A 17,499-nucleotide genomic window follows, 5' to 3' on the forward strand; every position below is an offset into this window, starting at 1 on the left:
TGGAAGCCCTCAGGTATGGAGGAATAAAGTTATAGAGGTACATTATGACAAAGTTTTGATTGATTTATGATCACAGATCATAAATCAAAACCTCCTCAATTAAATCCCACCTATCCCTCTCCTACTCCTCTTATCACTTGAAGTCAGAATAATTGCAGAGTTTATTTAAATAAGTCTAAAGGTTAATTAGGAATAGTTTAATGCAGCGTCCCACAGTGGGAAGATTCATGATAATGCAAATCCTGGCAGGCTCAGCATGATGCTCTTTTAGTGAATATTAATAATTTTCAATTAAGTAAGCACACCAATAATTTTAATCAAGAGAAAAGGAAAGATGCATCTTTGTCTTTGTAAGTTATTTAATTCAAAAGGCGAGAAGAGTTTGAATGTTTCTGTCCCTTAATGTCTCCTAAATACTGACAACCCAGGGTCCAGACCAGGAAGCAGAGCCGTAGTTTAACACTCCTCTCTGCAGCTTCTGTGCTGTTACCCACCCATTATCCTATTGGGACGGAGTCTTTCCCACGGCCAAAACTGAATAGATCAAAGACTGATCTGAAAGGAACAAATACTAAAAACCTAATAAAAATCAATATGACTCACCATGAACCAAAAATAAAACAGTTAAATGTGAAAGAGTTACTAAACAGTTGCTAAACAGTCTCTTTCAAGGGTATTAAGCTCCTACACAGTTACAAGCAAAGTGTAAGACTGGAATGACCTGGAAGTTTAAAACCTTTTTCCAGGCTTAAACTGTATGAATATGGATATAAACAGCAAGCAAAAATATTCAAAGAAGTTATTGTTGTTGGTGTGAAAGCTCAGAATTAGATGAGCATGTGAGCTTCTTTATCACAGGAAAGTTATGCAGGTGCATCCAGACCAAATTTGATCAGAGTTACATACATCATTAAAATTTTCCAAAATAGTCTGTTCCCCCAGAAATCGTGGAAAGCTGTGGGCTGACATTGTGCTAGACTGGAGCAGAAAGACTTTAAAATACAAAGATCACTTATCATAATCTGAAGGATCTGTAAATTAAAATAGCTGCTATAGATAAATAATGTTCTGAAGGCAGGACTGTGGTGCAGTTTCCAGGCTCACCATCAGGGGGCGTTTTGAGTCATGTCAGAAGAGATGTAAAATTGGTGTTTCTGGAAGCAGTGAGGATCTTTACAAGCTGAGTCTTAGAAGCAGTCTTTGTGGTATTTCCTGACAGTGTGTGTCCTTAAGACTGCTGAGTTTTGTTTATTGTCCAATCAGAATAATTTGTTTTGTATGTTTATTGTTCTGGATCTTTTCTATCAGCTCATTTAGCTGACAGCAGATATGGCTAACTAAGCTAACTTTTTCCCTTCAGTTGGTGATTCTGATCATGTTTAGTTTCCTTGTTTGCTTGATCTCCACATTATCAGTGATTGAAGCACAAGACTGAAAGAAGATAAAACAATTTTTATTTGTTCCCAGATCTAGTTTGGGCTCCAAATAAAGGCCTGTTAGGTTTCCTAGACAGCATTTGGCTGTAATGATTTGTGTGATCTACTAATATGAGGTTGTGATTACATCATAATTTGTGTTTTTATTAGTTTATTATAGTTTGTAGAACCACACACATACAGAGACTGTAAATCTGCTTATTACAGAAAGCAGAAAGCATCACTTGGCCTGGTCATTGGATCTGGGGTCATCCAGGCATTTAACCAGAGCCTACCCTGAGATCACCACCATAGTGAGCTGGACATTAATTTTAGAAATAATCATTACAAGTGGAGTAGAGGATCCATATTCTGGCAGTGTAAAAATTAACTAAGAAACCTGATGTTATAACAGACACTGAGGAGGAAATGATGGTGATGGTAAGAGGACTTCCTGCCTGATGGACTCTGAGCTCCAAAAACAAATGTCAGAATAACACTAGAAAGATGCAAAAAGAAAACTGTAACTAGTTTTCTGAATAAGTGACGATGTTTCAGTGACAGGAAGAAACAGGAGGAGGATGTTCAACATTTAGAAATCATCTAACATGCAGAGAAATAAGTAGAGGAACTGATCTAGAATATGTAGTAATAGAGAGAATAATAAATGAGGTTACATTAACTATATTTAACTATTATAATCCTTGTATAAAGTTAGATGTGAATCAGTTAATGCAGAATAAAGGTGGAGATAATGAGTAATATGTGGTGACTTTAATGCACATGGAATATCCATCCATCCAACAATGATCCAATTACTAATTACTACCTTTAGTTTTATTGCATCAGTAACATTACTGCAGGTTCCCAACGCCTATTGAACACATTCATTTAAAGTCTCGTCAAGTTGGTTCTTCTCTCCATTTGGTACCTGGCCCAAACTTTCAGCACCACCAGTTGTAGGATGGAGGTTCTGCCTTCAACCAATCAGTTGATCTGCATTTCAAGGCTGCAGTGAGCAGCAGATTGAAGAGGTAGAACTTTGTTGGTCCCTCTGACCGTCTGAGGTGAGACCCAACAATGCAGAACTGGGTTCTGGTGATATGTTGGCTTTAAAAGCTGCTTTGAAGCCTCAGATCCATCCATTCAGAACTTATCCAGCTTGGATCAGGACCATGTAGCCTAGATCAGTGCTTTTCAATAGGTGAGGCGCGCCTCCCCTGGGGGGCGCCAAAGAGTCGCAGGAGAGGCGCGAAGAAATATAAGACAGCGCTGCCACTCTACTCTGTGAAACCGGTCATCAGCATCTGAACGGGCTGAATGATCAGTTCTGAGAGTATTTTGGAGAGGAGCCACTGGGAAACTAGTGGGTCAGAAACCCCTTCTCCTTCCCACCCACAGTCAGAGATAAACTGAGCATCCAAGAGGAGGAGGCTCTTGTTGAGCTCAGCTCAAATGTGGACTTAAAACAGAGACATAATCGCATAATGACGATTATGCGATTCTGGCTGAGTGTTGAGAGCGAGTTTCCCCATGTGTCCACCAAAGCCATGAGTCCTGATGCCCTTCACCTCCACTTACCTGTGTGAATGTGGGTTTTCCACTCTCACCCTGATCAGAAACTAATACCGGTCAAGGCTACAAGTGCAGGATGACTTGCTGCTGTTTCTTTCTTCTCTACAACCCAACATAGAACAGCTTTGCACATCAAAGGCGCGTCCTCATTGTTCACATTGAGAATGCTTGAGAACATGGTTGTTAAAATAGTAACAGGTTTAAATTGTTAATAATTGGCCTAAAAAGTAAATCACAATATGGAATATGTTGACGTCTGTTAAATTCAGGTTATATTTTTTATTATTATTATTTCAGTTGACGTCTCCTGTTGACGTGAGTTCAGTTTGAGGTTGGCGTCTGTTTAGTTCAGTTTGTCTGCTGTTGAAAACAATCGTTTATGAATTTGCTAGTTATCTTTACCTATTCCAAGGGGAGGCTTTAATTTATTGACGGTATTATTACACTGTTACACATTAATCTATGGGTTTGTTTATCAGTGTCTATAACCTCATTGGTGAATCAGGCTGAGTTTCATCAAGCCTGTATGGTCTGACATTTTCCCCTCAGCAGGAACATTTAAAGCACTCAGGGCTTCACGCTGCGTCTTTATGCTGATCCAGCTGCTGATGTTTCCCTCTTTTCAGCTCCATGAACTTCTAGCCTGTTACAGTTTATAACCATCATCACCTTTCACAGCGACAGGTTTCTCATCTCAGTCTCTGCTCTGACCAGACAAATCTCCTCTATTGCTCTCTTCAGGGTGCTCTGGTGCGTAATTACCAAGCTGAAGGCTCAGTTTGAAGTTGTTCTCTGAGCGTTTTGTTTGTGGTCAGAGCAGACGGAATAATGACTTTCTGCTTCTCTTTTAGCCCACTAATAGTCTTTATTGGGGAATCCTACAGGAAATATAGCAATTTTTATGCATCACAACCCCAGAGTTGATGAGTAAAGGTGCAGCTTTTCAAGCTCTGCGTCTCTCTGGTTCCTAAGTGACGGTAGAAAAAAACACTTTTTTGGTAACGTCTGGCATCAGCATAATTTATACTAATGATATCAGTTTGAGGCGGTGAGGTGGGCAGATTTTACCCCCATTGATGCTCTGCACGTAAGGAATAAACAATGGGAAAAATGCATAAATAAATAGTGTAAAGGACTCCTTTAGAGGGAAGAGGAGGAATAATGGATCTGAGCTGAAGCCCCTGATGTTACAAGTTCCTTAAAATTACCCTTAAAAGTCCACACCTAAATTACATTTAACGTAATTATGCTCACCTGAATTAAAGAGCAAGGCAGCATTCCATTGAAGCACCGCTGGTTCTGTGTGGTTAAAAACAAAATAGCATGAAACACAGCTACTGACTCTCCAATTGACTTTAATTGGGACATTTTGGTACGAGTGGAAGGACATTAAACGTAGTGATTCACGTTTTGAAGGCTGGCCGCTGATAAAAGCACCTGGGTCTGAGGGAAGGGAGGAGAGAGGAGCAGTAAGAGTGTTGAGGCACAGAAACACAGTGCATGTAGTTAAAATAATGCAGAATTAATAAAAACCAAACTTATAAAGCAGGTGGCCTAGTATTGGAGTCAGAGCCGTGACTGTGGGAGCTGAGTTTTTTCCACAGGAGAGGAGGACTAAACGGAGCAGAGCGTTTCTGTTAGGATTATTATTCATCTGGCACAAGGGACCTTTTTAGTTTATTATTTACTCTTTGAGTGAAGCGACCACTGAGTTTGGTCTCCATATTCACAAGCATGGAAACAGGCCTGCATCGTAGGGTTAGCTTGGTGTTTGCTGGCTTTAGGTTTAATTAATCAGCATTTAAGCAAATATTATTGAACTGTGATTTTAGATTGACACCCTGAGTGTTTTTATTTTAGTGTTTTATGCAGAGAAGCACTTGTTACTTGTCTTTATTTCATTTAAAGGTCCTAAAGTAGATTTATTTTATTCACCTTTTTTATCTTCGTAAATAAAAGGGGAACATTAACACTTTATACCAGGGGTGTCCAAACTTTTTTAGTGAGGGCCAAATCCAGAAAACTAAACAAAGGGCCACACTAGAGGTGCCGTATTGCCACATGAATACTGTGTGTATTTCTAAGTCAGCTATAATGTGAAGAACATTGCAGTCAGTGGGAGCAGTGATGCTGTCCTTTGATTGAAGGATGGCTGACATGTCAGCAGAAAGTTTGGTGGTTGAGACACGAAGGACTTCACAGAGATGCTGTCAGTCATTCTGCTTCTCAGTCTGCTTTTGTTCTGATTTAACAGAGAAAATCTTTGTTCACATCTGGATGTTGAGCCCAACAGGCTCATCATTGTTTCTGCGTGGCGTCTCATCAGAGGAAACTTGGCATTATCCAAACTCTGAAAGAATTCAGGGAGGGAGAGAAGCTGATGTTGACTGCAGAGAATCATCACATTGCATTTCAATCAGTTCTAACTGCAGACTCTCTTCCACTTCTTCTGCATCCACCAGGAAGGAGGTGGAGAACAGCTGGATTTGTTTTTCAATGACAGAAAAGTCTTGGAGACGCTGGTTGAATTCTGTCACCAGAGATGCAATCACAGACACATATTTCTCCTTTTTAGCAGAAAGGTCGGCCTTTGGAAAAGCAGACGTGATTTCAGACAGAGCAGGGAAGTGTGCAGCATTAAAGCCTCGTAGTTGTGTCTCAAAGAGGCGGAGCTTTACCCAGAAGGCTTCCAGGTGTGCATACAGGTGTGGCAGCAGCTGTTCTTTGCCTTGTAGCTTCTTGTTCAGTGTATTCAGACGATGCGTAAGATCAACTAAAGATGCCAGGTCTGCCAGCCACAGAGGGTCACTTAGTTCATGAGGTCGGCCCTTCTCTTTTAAAACCTGCTCCATTTCTGATCTCAGCCAATCAGAGCGCTGCAGCACAGAGCACGTGAATTTCCCACAGCGACACTAAATCCACTGCAGGTTGTAATGTTCCATCATCATCATCATCATCATCATCATCATCATCATCATCATCATCATCAGAGCCCAGGTGTCTGTCTGCTCTCAGCTCTTCTTTCTTTCTCTGGATTTTTACAACAAGGGGGCGTGTCCAAATGTTGGACTGGTCCTTTCTCAGTGGAGGACAATGTGTGTCTGAGAGACATGTAATGTCCATGTTTGCTGCTGAAAGAGACTGATGGTCTGACCCCCCTCCTCCTTTCAGGGTGGAGCCTGCTGGAGTCCGATGGTTGACACCAGGTCTGAGGAAGTGTAAGTGTGTTTTTCATTTGATTCATGACAACAAAGCAGCTCACATTCAACCATCTTCAAACTGTCCATCACTCATTCAGGAGTCATCATCAAAGTGTCAATAAATGATCAATAACTGCAGCTGGATTGTCTTTGTTCTCTCCATCAGATTCCTGTCAACTCACAATCGACACAAACACAGTGAACAGAAAACTCAAACTCTCTGAAGACAACAGGAAGGTGACACTAGTGGAGGAGCGTCAGTCATATCCTGATCATCCAGACAGATTTGATGAACATCAGCTGCTGTGTAGAACTGGTCTGACTGGTCGCTGTTACTGGGAGGTCGAGTGGAGAGGAAGAGTTAATATATCAGTGAGTTACAGAAAAATCAGGAGGAAAAGAACCAGTCAAGACTGTTGGTTTGGATATAATGATCAGTCCTGGAGGCTGAGATGCTCTGATCGTCATGGTTACTCCGTCCGTCACAATAACATAGAAACATTTATCTCCTCCTCCTCCGTCTCCAACAGAGTAGCAGTGTATGTGGACTGTCCTGCTGGTATTCTGTCCTTCTACAGAGTCTCCTCTGACTCACTGATCCACCTCCACACCTTCAACACCACATTTACTGAACCTCTGCATCCTGGCTTTGGGTTCTGGTTGTCTAGCCCTGGTTCCTCAGTGTTTCTGTGCTGATTGAGTCTAAAGAGTCTCCTCCTGTCAGAGAAAGCCTCTCCCTGTTGAACAGATAGTTCAGTCTGTTCATGTCTGTCTCTTTCACTCAGAAACACGTTTTCACATTCATGGATTCAATCTGTTTCTTTGTGAAACTCTTCTAAATGATTCCTTGGAAACTTCTTCCTCTTCCAGTCCTTTAAAGATGGAAGCTGGGATTATTCCAGGATCCACATGTTGTTTTTCTGCCTGTTTCCAGTCAAAGCTTCACTCTGAATATCAGCATGTTGACTTTCTCTCTTGGTTTTTTACTTTCATTCATCAGTCAGATTTCATTGAAATGTGGGCCAGTTTTTCTCAATCTCTGGACATTATCTGTTTCTGTCGGCTCCTATTTTTCTAAACACTTTTTACATTCACATGTTAAATCTTCCTTTTGTATATTTGCTGCAGTTCTACTTCATGTGTTTTAATGAGCAATAAACAGATTTTCTTCTTCTGTGTTTGATTCATTTGCTGCTCATTCTCTTCTGTTCCTCTGATGAATTTTCTATATTTCAATAAAACTGACGCTTGTTTCAATAAAACAGATTTTTTTCTATCAACACTGACTTTCAGAAAGTCCTAATTTACAGTAAAACATTTCCATCTTCTTTCTGACATGTTTTTAAATAACAGTTGAATAAATCAGCAGCAGAAACTCAAAGCAATGATGAAATGATATTTCTGCTCCATCTTTCCAAACCTTGAAAACACGTTGAGAATGAAAGAAGAGCCGACGCTGACAGTCTGGGACTAAAATCAGCTTCTTTACTTCCAAACTGCTGACTTGGAGAGACTGGACTTTTACCTTTAAACAGGAAACGTGTGAACACGCACACAGAGCCGCAGCGTGCATGGCGTCCTGCTGCTCCTCTTAAAGGGACAGTCCCACATTTTCAGCTTCAGGTACCTGTTAGCCCTGGGCCAGACTGACAGAGGCCAGGCTGCCACACATCTGTGCCACCGGGCCCTCTGACCACCGCCAGCAGCAATTCAGGTGAAGTGTCTTTGTCTCCTATTGGTCGGCTGTGTCAGGTAATTCATGTCTCTGAGAAAAAGGTGCATTTAAAGGGAATTTCAGTCAGAAATGAAAATCAACATTAAAAACCGTTTCAGTACTTTGTGTCAGGGTTCTCTGTGTGGTCTCGCTCTATTCTACTCCACAGGTAGTTAGAGTTGGCTGCGGGGCGTGCCCCACACCTGCGGCTCATCAGAAGCGGCTTTCTCTGGCTTCATAAGCAGAGCTCTGACAGATGGAAGACGCCAGAGCCTTAAACCAGTCTTGGATGCACTCACCTGTCCTGACGTTCAGTCTGAAGAATCAGAACTTCAGGATCCCGACACTCAGAATTCCTCCCTTGATTTTCCGTCCCAAGAATCAGACCCGCAGAATCCGATGCGCAGATAATGCTCTGGCTCTCCACTCAGACTCCCTTGAAGTTACCTAGATGGGCCTGAGACCCCCTCCCCCGGATTCTGCTGGCTCCCCTGGATTCTGGTCAATCCATCTGTCGCTCCGGTCAGTTGAGGCTCGCTCGGGATCCCTCGCCAGTTCCATCTGCCGCCCTCCAGCCACGAGTCACCAACATCTATAGAGTAGACCCACAGAGTTCCCTCGACACAACTTCTCCCCCGGTTAGGTCTGCCCAGCTAAATGGTAAGCAGCTTCTGGTTATTTTCCTGGTTCAAGCTTTTAGTCACTACTTCTCTCTCTTCACAGTCTCGCCAGCTCCGACGTTCAGGCCTCGCCCGAGCTACTTGTAGCTCCATCCTTGCTGTCTGCACTTTCCTTAATAAACATCTTAAAACTGTGTTTGGTCTCCCGTTCGTATCTGCATGTGGGCAAGACATCTGAAAACCATGACACTTTGGGTTGACGTAAATTGGCATTTTTTATTGAACCGTGACGTCAGTTTATTTACATGTCGAGCATATTTAAAGTATATTGATGAATGTTATTAATGTTATTAAAATCAAAAACAAAGTATGAAAAAATATCTATTACCATTACAAGGGTAAAGTTACTTACATAATTTAGAAATTGATCTCTTTGACTTTTGGTGGAAGTGGAAAAGAAAAATATTTGGTTCTGATTTTCTTTAAAGAGAAATCATCACAGCTTTAAAGTGTTTTCTTCTTAGGGTTGATGTAAAGAAAGATGAAGTCAGTGTTTCTGATGAACTTATTACATTTTCTGTCTATAAAGTCATAGCCATTTATAATCAAAGATGGTTCTATTGAAGTAATTGCAGAATATGATATCATGGCTTTAATTAGTAGAACCACAGCAGGAGGAATTGCCTTTAACTCTGTTAAACTGAGTCCAAGTACATGTTAATGTGTATTTCCTGTTAAAGCATTTTACAATAAAAGGTTTTCATCTTCTTCCATAAGGTGTAGAACAGACCAAATACCTTTCTCCAACTAATCTGTTTAAAAGAGCGATTTTTGTTTTATCGGGATTCATCTGTTGTTCTAAATCAGGACAGAGTTTGGAGAAAAGTTGGGTTTAAAAACTAGTTTCCAATATTGCAGCACCTGTTTATGAAAGTCTGATAGTATTATCGGTAATTTAAAGATTTTAAAGTCACATCTCATCAGTAATGTAATCCCACCAATAGCTTCAAAAATAGTAAGAAGAAAATTAGACCAGAGATTTTGTAATTTTAATGAAACTCTGTAATTTTTTAGTTTAATAGAACCGTTGACTGGATCGAAATCAGATTTGAATCTCCTTCTTCTAAAGATTTAACTGTCACCTCCTGATGTGATGGCATCGGATTTAACTTTTAAAGCATTTTATCAGATATAGAATATTAAACAGCTGAATAAATGAGATAGGATAAACTTTCCATTTTAATGAGTAGAATACGTCCAAAAATAGATAAATCTTTCTGGAGCCAACTGTTGAGAACGATTTTACTCATCCTGAATAGTCATTATTTCACATTTTTCATATTTAAATGCAGACCAGAGGCTTTAGAACATTTATCTCCTTTAGCACCTTTGAAGTTTGTGTTTTGTCTTTTCAGAACAGGGTCATGTCATCTGCTAGTTGAGTAATTACCAGGGAGCTTCCATCACATTTAACGGTTCCATACTTGAATTATTTTTATAAAAGTTGCTAACAGCTCCATCACCATAATAAACATCAGAGGTGAAACAGGACAACATTGATGGATTCCTCTTTTAACATCTAAACCTTTAGAAGTTCCTGAAGGTAAAATGCTGATCTATTGATGTCCGTGTAAAGCAGTGATACTCACTCATTTTTTCACAGGAGCCATATTGGCAGACCAAGGTCAAGAGGAGAGCCACTGTTACCACAATTTACCAAGTCACTGACATAAATAAACCATTTGACCTAAATACTGGCTACCCCACATTAAAAAACAGCACAGTCAATATATTTTACATTAAAATTTTAATGAAAATGAATCCCAACATGTTCCATCCAAATTACCACAGAAGCCACTTTAATTCAAGTGTTTATTTACCTTAATAGAGGGAAGAGCAGAAGCTGGCATGCATGTCCTTAACCTTCTTCATGTTGTATTTGTAGCTTGTTGTTGTGATTATAGTGAGGCATTCAAGGTGAGCGTTGGTCAGTCTGTGTCTCTGTTTCCTCTTGATAATGTTCATGGTTGAAAATGTTGACTCACATGTGTCTGTGCTCACCAAGAAAGACATCACCTTCTGCACGAGTGCTTTGAAGTTGGCAAAGTCTGCTTCAGAAACCAAGCTCCAGAAGTTACCAACACCTGCTCTGTGTTCAGCTTGGAGAAAGTCATTTGCTTGCAGCTCAATTATTTCACTTTGAAGAGAGGCGCGGCTGTTAGGGCAGAGCTGTGTGATGGTTGGTGTAAGAGAGGATATATCCACATGAAAGGGATTTTCACTAAGATTAAAAATGCCCTTATGTTCATTCACATCACTGAACCTGGATTCAAACTCCCCACTCAGCTCCAAAACTTCAACTAAACCACTGTAGCTGAAGCTCTGCTGCAGAGTACGCTCACTTTTGGCTTTTTCTTTCAGTCCTGGGAAGTGTGTGAGGTCTTTGTCAGATATCCACAGAGCAGTTGTTTTGTTCTGGAAAGCTCTGATTGCCCTCATCATGTCACTTGGCAACTTGTCTCTTCCCTGGAGCTGCAGGTTGACAGAGTTCAGGTGATGGTAATATCTGTTAGAAAGGCCAGCTGATGATCCAGTGTGGCTCTTTAACTCAGGCTAGTGTTTCCATGCTGGGAGCTCCATCAGTACACTTGAAGTTTGGACCAGCTTAGATGGTTTTGATAAAAAAAAAAAAAAATCAACAGTGCATTCAGAACTTCCTCACCTGTGGTTTGGTCAAGAAGCAGAAGTAAGGCCAACATTTGCTCCTTCAAAGTGTTTTCTTTGGGGAAGCTCAGCCAAACACACAGCTGCTCATTATGGCTGATATCCGTGCTTTCATCCAGAGCCATGCTGAAACAGGGCACTGCGTGCAGCTCAGTCAGCAGCTGCTCACCTATGTCCCGTCCACTATCCTCCATCCGTCTCATTATTGTTGAATCAGACAGCTGTAATGCTTTTATTTGTTTAACAACTGCATCCTTGTTGTCAAAGTCTGCAACCATTATTCCTGCTGAGGCTAAAAAGCAGTCTTTCTCTATCTCAGCGTCCTAGAATGGCTTTTTGGCCCTTGCCTAAATCCCTGCAGCCTGAAAAGATGCCTCTGTTAAAGGCTCTGCTGTAGAAGTTGTCCTGTGGAGAAGGTTTAGTTGTTGCTCAGGCGATGCGCTAAGCTCTGTTATTTTTCTCTTTCTCAGTTCGCTGCCAGGTGGGGAACTTTCATTGAATTTTGGATTTATGGTTTTGAAATGGCGCTCTAAGTTACTTGGTTTGAAACACACACGGGTTTGTTTGCATATTAAGCACAGAGGATTCTTGCTGTGAAGAACAAATAAAAATTCCTCTGTCCATTTGTCCTGAAACCTTTGCTGCTCGTCTTGTATTCCACGTATCTTGATCTTTTTACTGTGAATGTGCTCCTGCCTGCTTGCCTCCTCTCCCGCGTCATCTTCCTGTTGAATTTCGTCTTCCTCGTCCTCTGAATCTTTATCCTCTGTGTTACCTACAACACTGTGGCTCTGTCCATCTGGTTTTTGTCCCTTTTTTAGTAGAAATCCATCCATTTTGCTCATGTAACCTAGTGATGCTGAAGGCCGAGGATGTGCGCTAGCTTCACGTCAGTCATCAAGCGTGGCAGCATTGTGAACAGGCCGTAAAGAAGACGCTACCACCTAAATATTTATTGTCTTGGCTGTGTTACAGTTTTATACAGGATTATGAGCTGCAAGCCGCCAGATCAGGCATGACGAGCCGCACAAAGAGTATCAGGGGTGTAAAGCAGCTGAAGTTGTTTTAAACTTTTCTCCAAAAGCAAAATACTCCAAAGCTTTTTGGATAAAGGGCTGTTCAACCATGGAAAGCTTTATAAAAATCCAGACAGAAAACGACTCCGTCATCCTCCAGCAGATGTTCTTAGTCCAGCAGATCTAGAACCAGTCTCAGCTTGTTGTGGATAGATCTCTCTTTAAGAAAACCAGACTGTGTTTCACTTAGAATCTGAGATAAATCATCTTTTAACTGATCAGTGCAGCAGTTTTTCATTATTCTGTCTAATTCTTCCAGTCTAAAACCAGATTCCCAGTTTTCCTTCAAAGCTGCATCTATTATTGGGAAATGTTCTTTGATTTATTCTAGAAAATGTTGGAGTTCATTGGATTGTATTCAGATGAATATAAAGTTGAGTAAAATATGTGAATTTCCTTTGAAATAACTTTATGATCTGTGAATTCTTTGTTGTCTATAATTAATGAATTTATGTTCTTTCTTTCTGGCCTATTTTTTTCTAGGTCACTAAAATAAGATGAATTTTTTTCACCTTGCTCTTTACATTTAGCTCCAGATCTGATTTCAGCACCTTGTGACTTTTTACCATATAGAACATCTCATTGATTTTACATCTGTCGCCTTCAGTCATTTCAGATTTCCTGAATAAATCATTTATGTTACCAGAGCACCAGGATTTTAGTCTCTCCATAAATCTATGAGATTATTGGAGTTGCTAATTTCACATAAAGTAGGATTCAACCTTTTCTTAGAGCACCTAGAAGGACATCTGTCTATCCAGTCATCTGCTGTCAGGTTATAATCACCACCTACCACAATTAAATCTGAAGAGTAAATTTCCTTATATTCAGAAATAACATCAGTTAGCTTTAACATTAGCAACTTATTCTGATTAGTGTTGGCATATCCATAAATATTCAATAATTATCTTTATTGTAACATACAGTCTTGGCCAAAAGTATTGAGAATGACACAAATATATTTTCACATGATCTGCTGCTCTCTGGTTTTCATGTGTGTATGTCAGATGCTGTCATCACATATAGAAATACAATTGCAATCATATTATGAGTAACAAAAGCTTTTAATGACAGAATGAGTTAATGCAACAAGTCAATATTTGCAGTGTTGACCCCTCTTCTTCAGGACCTCTGCAATTCTCCCTGGCATGCTCTCAATCAACTTCTGGACCAAATCCTGACTAACAGCAGTCCATTCTTGCACAATCAATGCTTGCATTTTGTCAGAATTCCTAGGTTTTCGTTTTTCCACCCGTCTCTTGATGATTGACCACAAGTTTTCAATGGGATTAAGATCAGGGGAGTTTCCAGGCCATGGACCCAAAATCTCGATGTTTTGTTCCCTGAGCCAGTTAGATATCACCTTTGCTTTATGGCAAGGTGCTCCATCATGCTGGAAAAGGCATTGTTCATCACCAAACTGCTCCTGGACGGTTGGGAGAAGTTGCTCTCGGAGGACATTCTGGTACCATTCTTTATTCATGGCTGTGTTTTTAGGTAAGACTGTGAGAGAGCCGACTCCCTTGGCTGAGAAGCAACCCCACACATGAATGGTTTCAGGATGCTTTACAGTTGGCATGAGACAAGACTGGTGGTAGCGCTCACCTCGTCTTCTCCTAACAAGCTGTTTTCCAGATGTCCCAAACAATCGGAAAGGGGATTCATCAGAGAAAATGACTTTAGCCCAGTCCTCAGCAGTCCCTGTACTTTTGCAGAATATCAGTCTGTCCCTGATGTTTTTCCTGGAGAGAAGTGGCTTCTTTGCTGCCCTCCTTGAGACCAGGCCTTGCTCCAAGAGTCTCCACCTCACAGTGCGTGCAGATGTACTCACACCTGCCTTCTGCCATTCCTGAGCAAGCTCTGCACTGGTGGTAGCCCGATCCCGCAGCTGAAACACTTTTAAGAGACGGTCCTGGCGCTTGCTGGTCTTTCTTGGGCGCCCCGGAGCCTTTTTGGCAACAATGGAACCTCTCTCCTTGAAGTTCTTGATGATGCGATAGATTGTTGACTGAGGTGCAATCTTTCTAGCTGCCATTCTCTTTCCTGTTAGGCCATTTTTGTTCAGTGCAATGATGACTGCACGTGTTTCTTTAGAGATAACCATGGTTCACAGAAGAGAAACAACGATGCCAAGCACCAGCCTCTTTTTAAAGTGTCCAGTGGTGTCATTCTTACTTAATCATGATAGATTGATCTCCAGCCCTGTCCTCATCACCACCCACACCTGTGTTAATGGAGCAATCACTGAAACCATGTTAGCTGGTCCTTTTAAGGCAGGGCTGCAATGACATTGAAATGTGTTTTGGGGAATAAAGTTCATTTTCTAGGCAAATATTGACTTTGCAATTAATTGCTGTTACGCTGATCACTCTTTATAACATTCTGGAGTTTATGCAAATTGCCGTTATAAAAACTGAAGCTGTAGACTTTGTAAATATTAACATTTGAATCATTCTCAATACTTTTGGCCATGACTGTACGTGCTTTTTAATGTAGACGCTCATTACCTGTCTCATCCCCACCAGGTGTGCTCTGTCACCGCCTCTTCCATATATGGGCAAGAGAACCAGCGCACAGCGCCCTACTTCCTGGACAGCAGCCCCGGCTACAATCTGAAGAGACCAAGAGTGGAGAAAAAAACTGTTAAAGCAGCTGTGCTGTCCTCGCCCTGAGTTTTCCTGATTTATTTATTATTTTCAGCAGACTAGACAGCCAGATAACGACGCTCCAATAACCAAACTTCTTTCTCTCTTTAGTTTATTGAAGAGTGACCTCTGACCTCTGCCATCGCTTTAGCCATCGTAAACTGTAACATACCAGGCTTTGGATTAGCAACAAACATTACAAATCAGTCACTCCTGCTGCAAGCTAAAATAAAAACATTTTCATAACTTTAGTAAACAATCATTTACACCTCAGTTAAATAAGGTAAAAAGACAATTATTATTTTCACAATTAACCAAAATTTACGAACAAATCTCTGAAACACAACGTGAAAGATAGTAATCAGCCCACAACTGCTCGGTGCTCACTGAGCTCTATTATTCACTGGATTGATGATTGGCCCTAAAAACTGAAGTCACTGGCCGCCATCTTGCTACTCCCTACTCTCACAGAATCTCACAGGATTTGGTTGCAACAACAAACAGTTTTCTGGCTGTGTGAAAACGTTTCACAGGTAATTCTACAGTCAGTGGATGTACTAACACTATCAACTACTAGGAAATTATGTGTTAAAATATTTTACATGTTATTCATATTAAATATATATATGTATATATAAGTATGTGAATATGTATATATGTATATATATGTAAATATATGTTTTTCTGTATTGTTATTTATATATTTATAAATGTTATATATATATTTAAATAAATAAAATGCAAAATATTTCAGCACATGACTTTCTCAGTACTTGATAGTTTTAGTACATAACATAAAAGTATATGGCATTTGACATTATAAAAGTTTTAAGCCCCCTGAACATGAGAAAATCCTCGTTATTCGATGCTGTAGCGCACATATTCCCTAGTTACTGGAGGAAATTAGGGAGCACCAATATGGCGGCTGGTGGCTTCACAGCGACTCGTTCTAACAGCGGCTATTAGCACTCCAGTGTATAATAGAGATCAGTGATCAAAACCGACTCATACAAAAAACAACCTGCATAGAGCAGCAGCTTTTACATTAATATCTTTCTCTTTTTATACATTTACCCAAATCAACTATTTAGTATTTATCCTCTTTTTAATCTTAAATCAATGAACGTGAACCATTCAAATTGACAAAGTATCACATAGAGATATAAAATAAATTTTTAAACAGCCCACACACACAAAATGGTGTATATGAATTATTTTAAATCACATTTCAATCATGTTTGTTAATCATTCATTAAATTACTGTCTCTCAATAACTCAAAAGCACACTGTTGATTTTTTTAGCTCATAAAACCAGCTCGCTTAACTATATAGCATTAGTTGGCATATAGTAATAGTACAAATCACATGCAGCAATAGCTCGATTAACACAGATAATTTACACTAAACACAACTTTTTACATCCTAAATTCACTCATATACCTTCATGTGTCTCCAGCTGGTTTTAAACATCGTCTCCAAGCATAACAATATAACAAAGATACTTTCTCCATGAAATCAGTGAGCAATCAGCCAGAATCAGCAGTAGTTAGCATGCTATGCTAAGCGCTAATCATCATTACTCACCGCAGTTTTCACTCGACAAAACACAACAACATGGTGATGTCCCGCAACCAAAAACCCTCCTGGCAGGTGCAGATAATCTCCTAGGATCAATAACTCAAGATATAATACAGTTTTAATCAGTATTTACTTAGTAACTAGTTATATTGACGCCTCCTGTTCTAACTCTCTCTAAACTGCAGTAACGGCATCAGCGCAAAGAGAAAAAAGACAAAAGAAGAAGCGCGTAGAGCTTGTAGTTGTGAATACGCTCCCTGCTGACAGAAATATGGAACTACAACAGAAACAAACTATTGAATATTACAAATAATACAAAATGAATATTCTGCCTTTTTTTTAGATCACAAGGGAAGTGAGGAAAGCTTTTCCAAATATTCCAGCCATCAGCTTTTCTACATCAAAAAGAACATGGAAAAGGAAAGAGTTGCTCTGGGTGAACAAATACTGACGGCATCAGGTAGGACCAGGCAGGGATTTTAGGGCTAAATATTGCCATGTAGAGCTAATATATAGAATATGCAACTAGAGTATATTGCAAAGTGTTAAACCTTGTTTCAGTGTCTAAGCTCTGTTTAGGGAGATGCTACGAAATCTGCTGGCCACGCCCACATTAAGACATTTATGTCATGTGGAATATGAAACGCATGGAAGTGATAAAAGCCGACTATTTGATGACATTTATAGTTACATAGAGACAAAGAAAAAGAAACTTCATGTCCTGTTAAATCCCCAAAGAATGTTTTTTAGCCTGTGGAACAAGCAGTGATCAGGTAATGCTCCACAATAACCACACTAAAATGTTTTCACTTCAATTAGATTTTATTTCTATAGCGCCAGTTCACAACACGTCATCTCAAGGCTCTTTACAAAGTCACATTCAATCAGATCCTAAAAAGTAGCTCTCAGTGTTTCCAGTCCAGAGTGCATGTAGGAGGGAAACATTTGGTAC

General features: G+C 40.2%; 1 long non-coding RNA gene across 1 annotated transcript; it reads right to left on the reverse strand.

Moving 5' to 3' along the window:
* Positions 1–10,617: 10,617 nt before the first annotated feature.
* Positions 10,618–16,584, reverse strand: LOC118558229. The gene is made up of 3 exons (XR_004928243.1): positions 16,554–16,584; positions 14,832–14,936; positions 10,618–11,137 (listed from the first exon to the last, which is right to left on the reverse strand). It is a non-coding gene; the product is annotated as an uncharacterized LOC118558229 (long non-coding RNA).
* Positions 16,585–17,499: the final 915 nt, after the last annotated feature.

The sequence above is a fragment of the Fundulus heteroclitus genome, unplaced genomic scaffold (genome assembly GCF_011125445.2).
Source record: "Fundulus heteroclitus isolate FHET01 unplaced genomic scaffold, MU-UCD_Fhet_4.1 scaffold_111, whole genome shotgun sequence".
NCBI lineage: Eukaryota > Metazoa > Chordata > Actinopteri > Cyprinodontiformes > Fundulidae > Fundulus > Fundulus heteroclitus.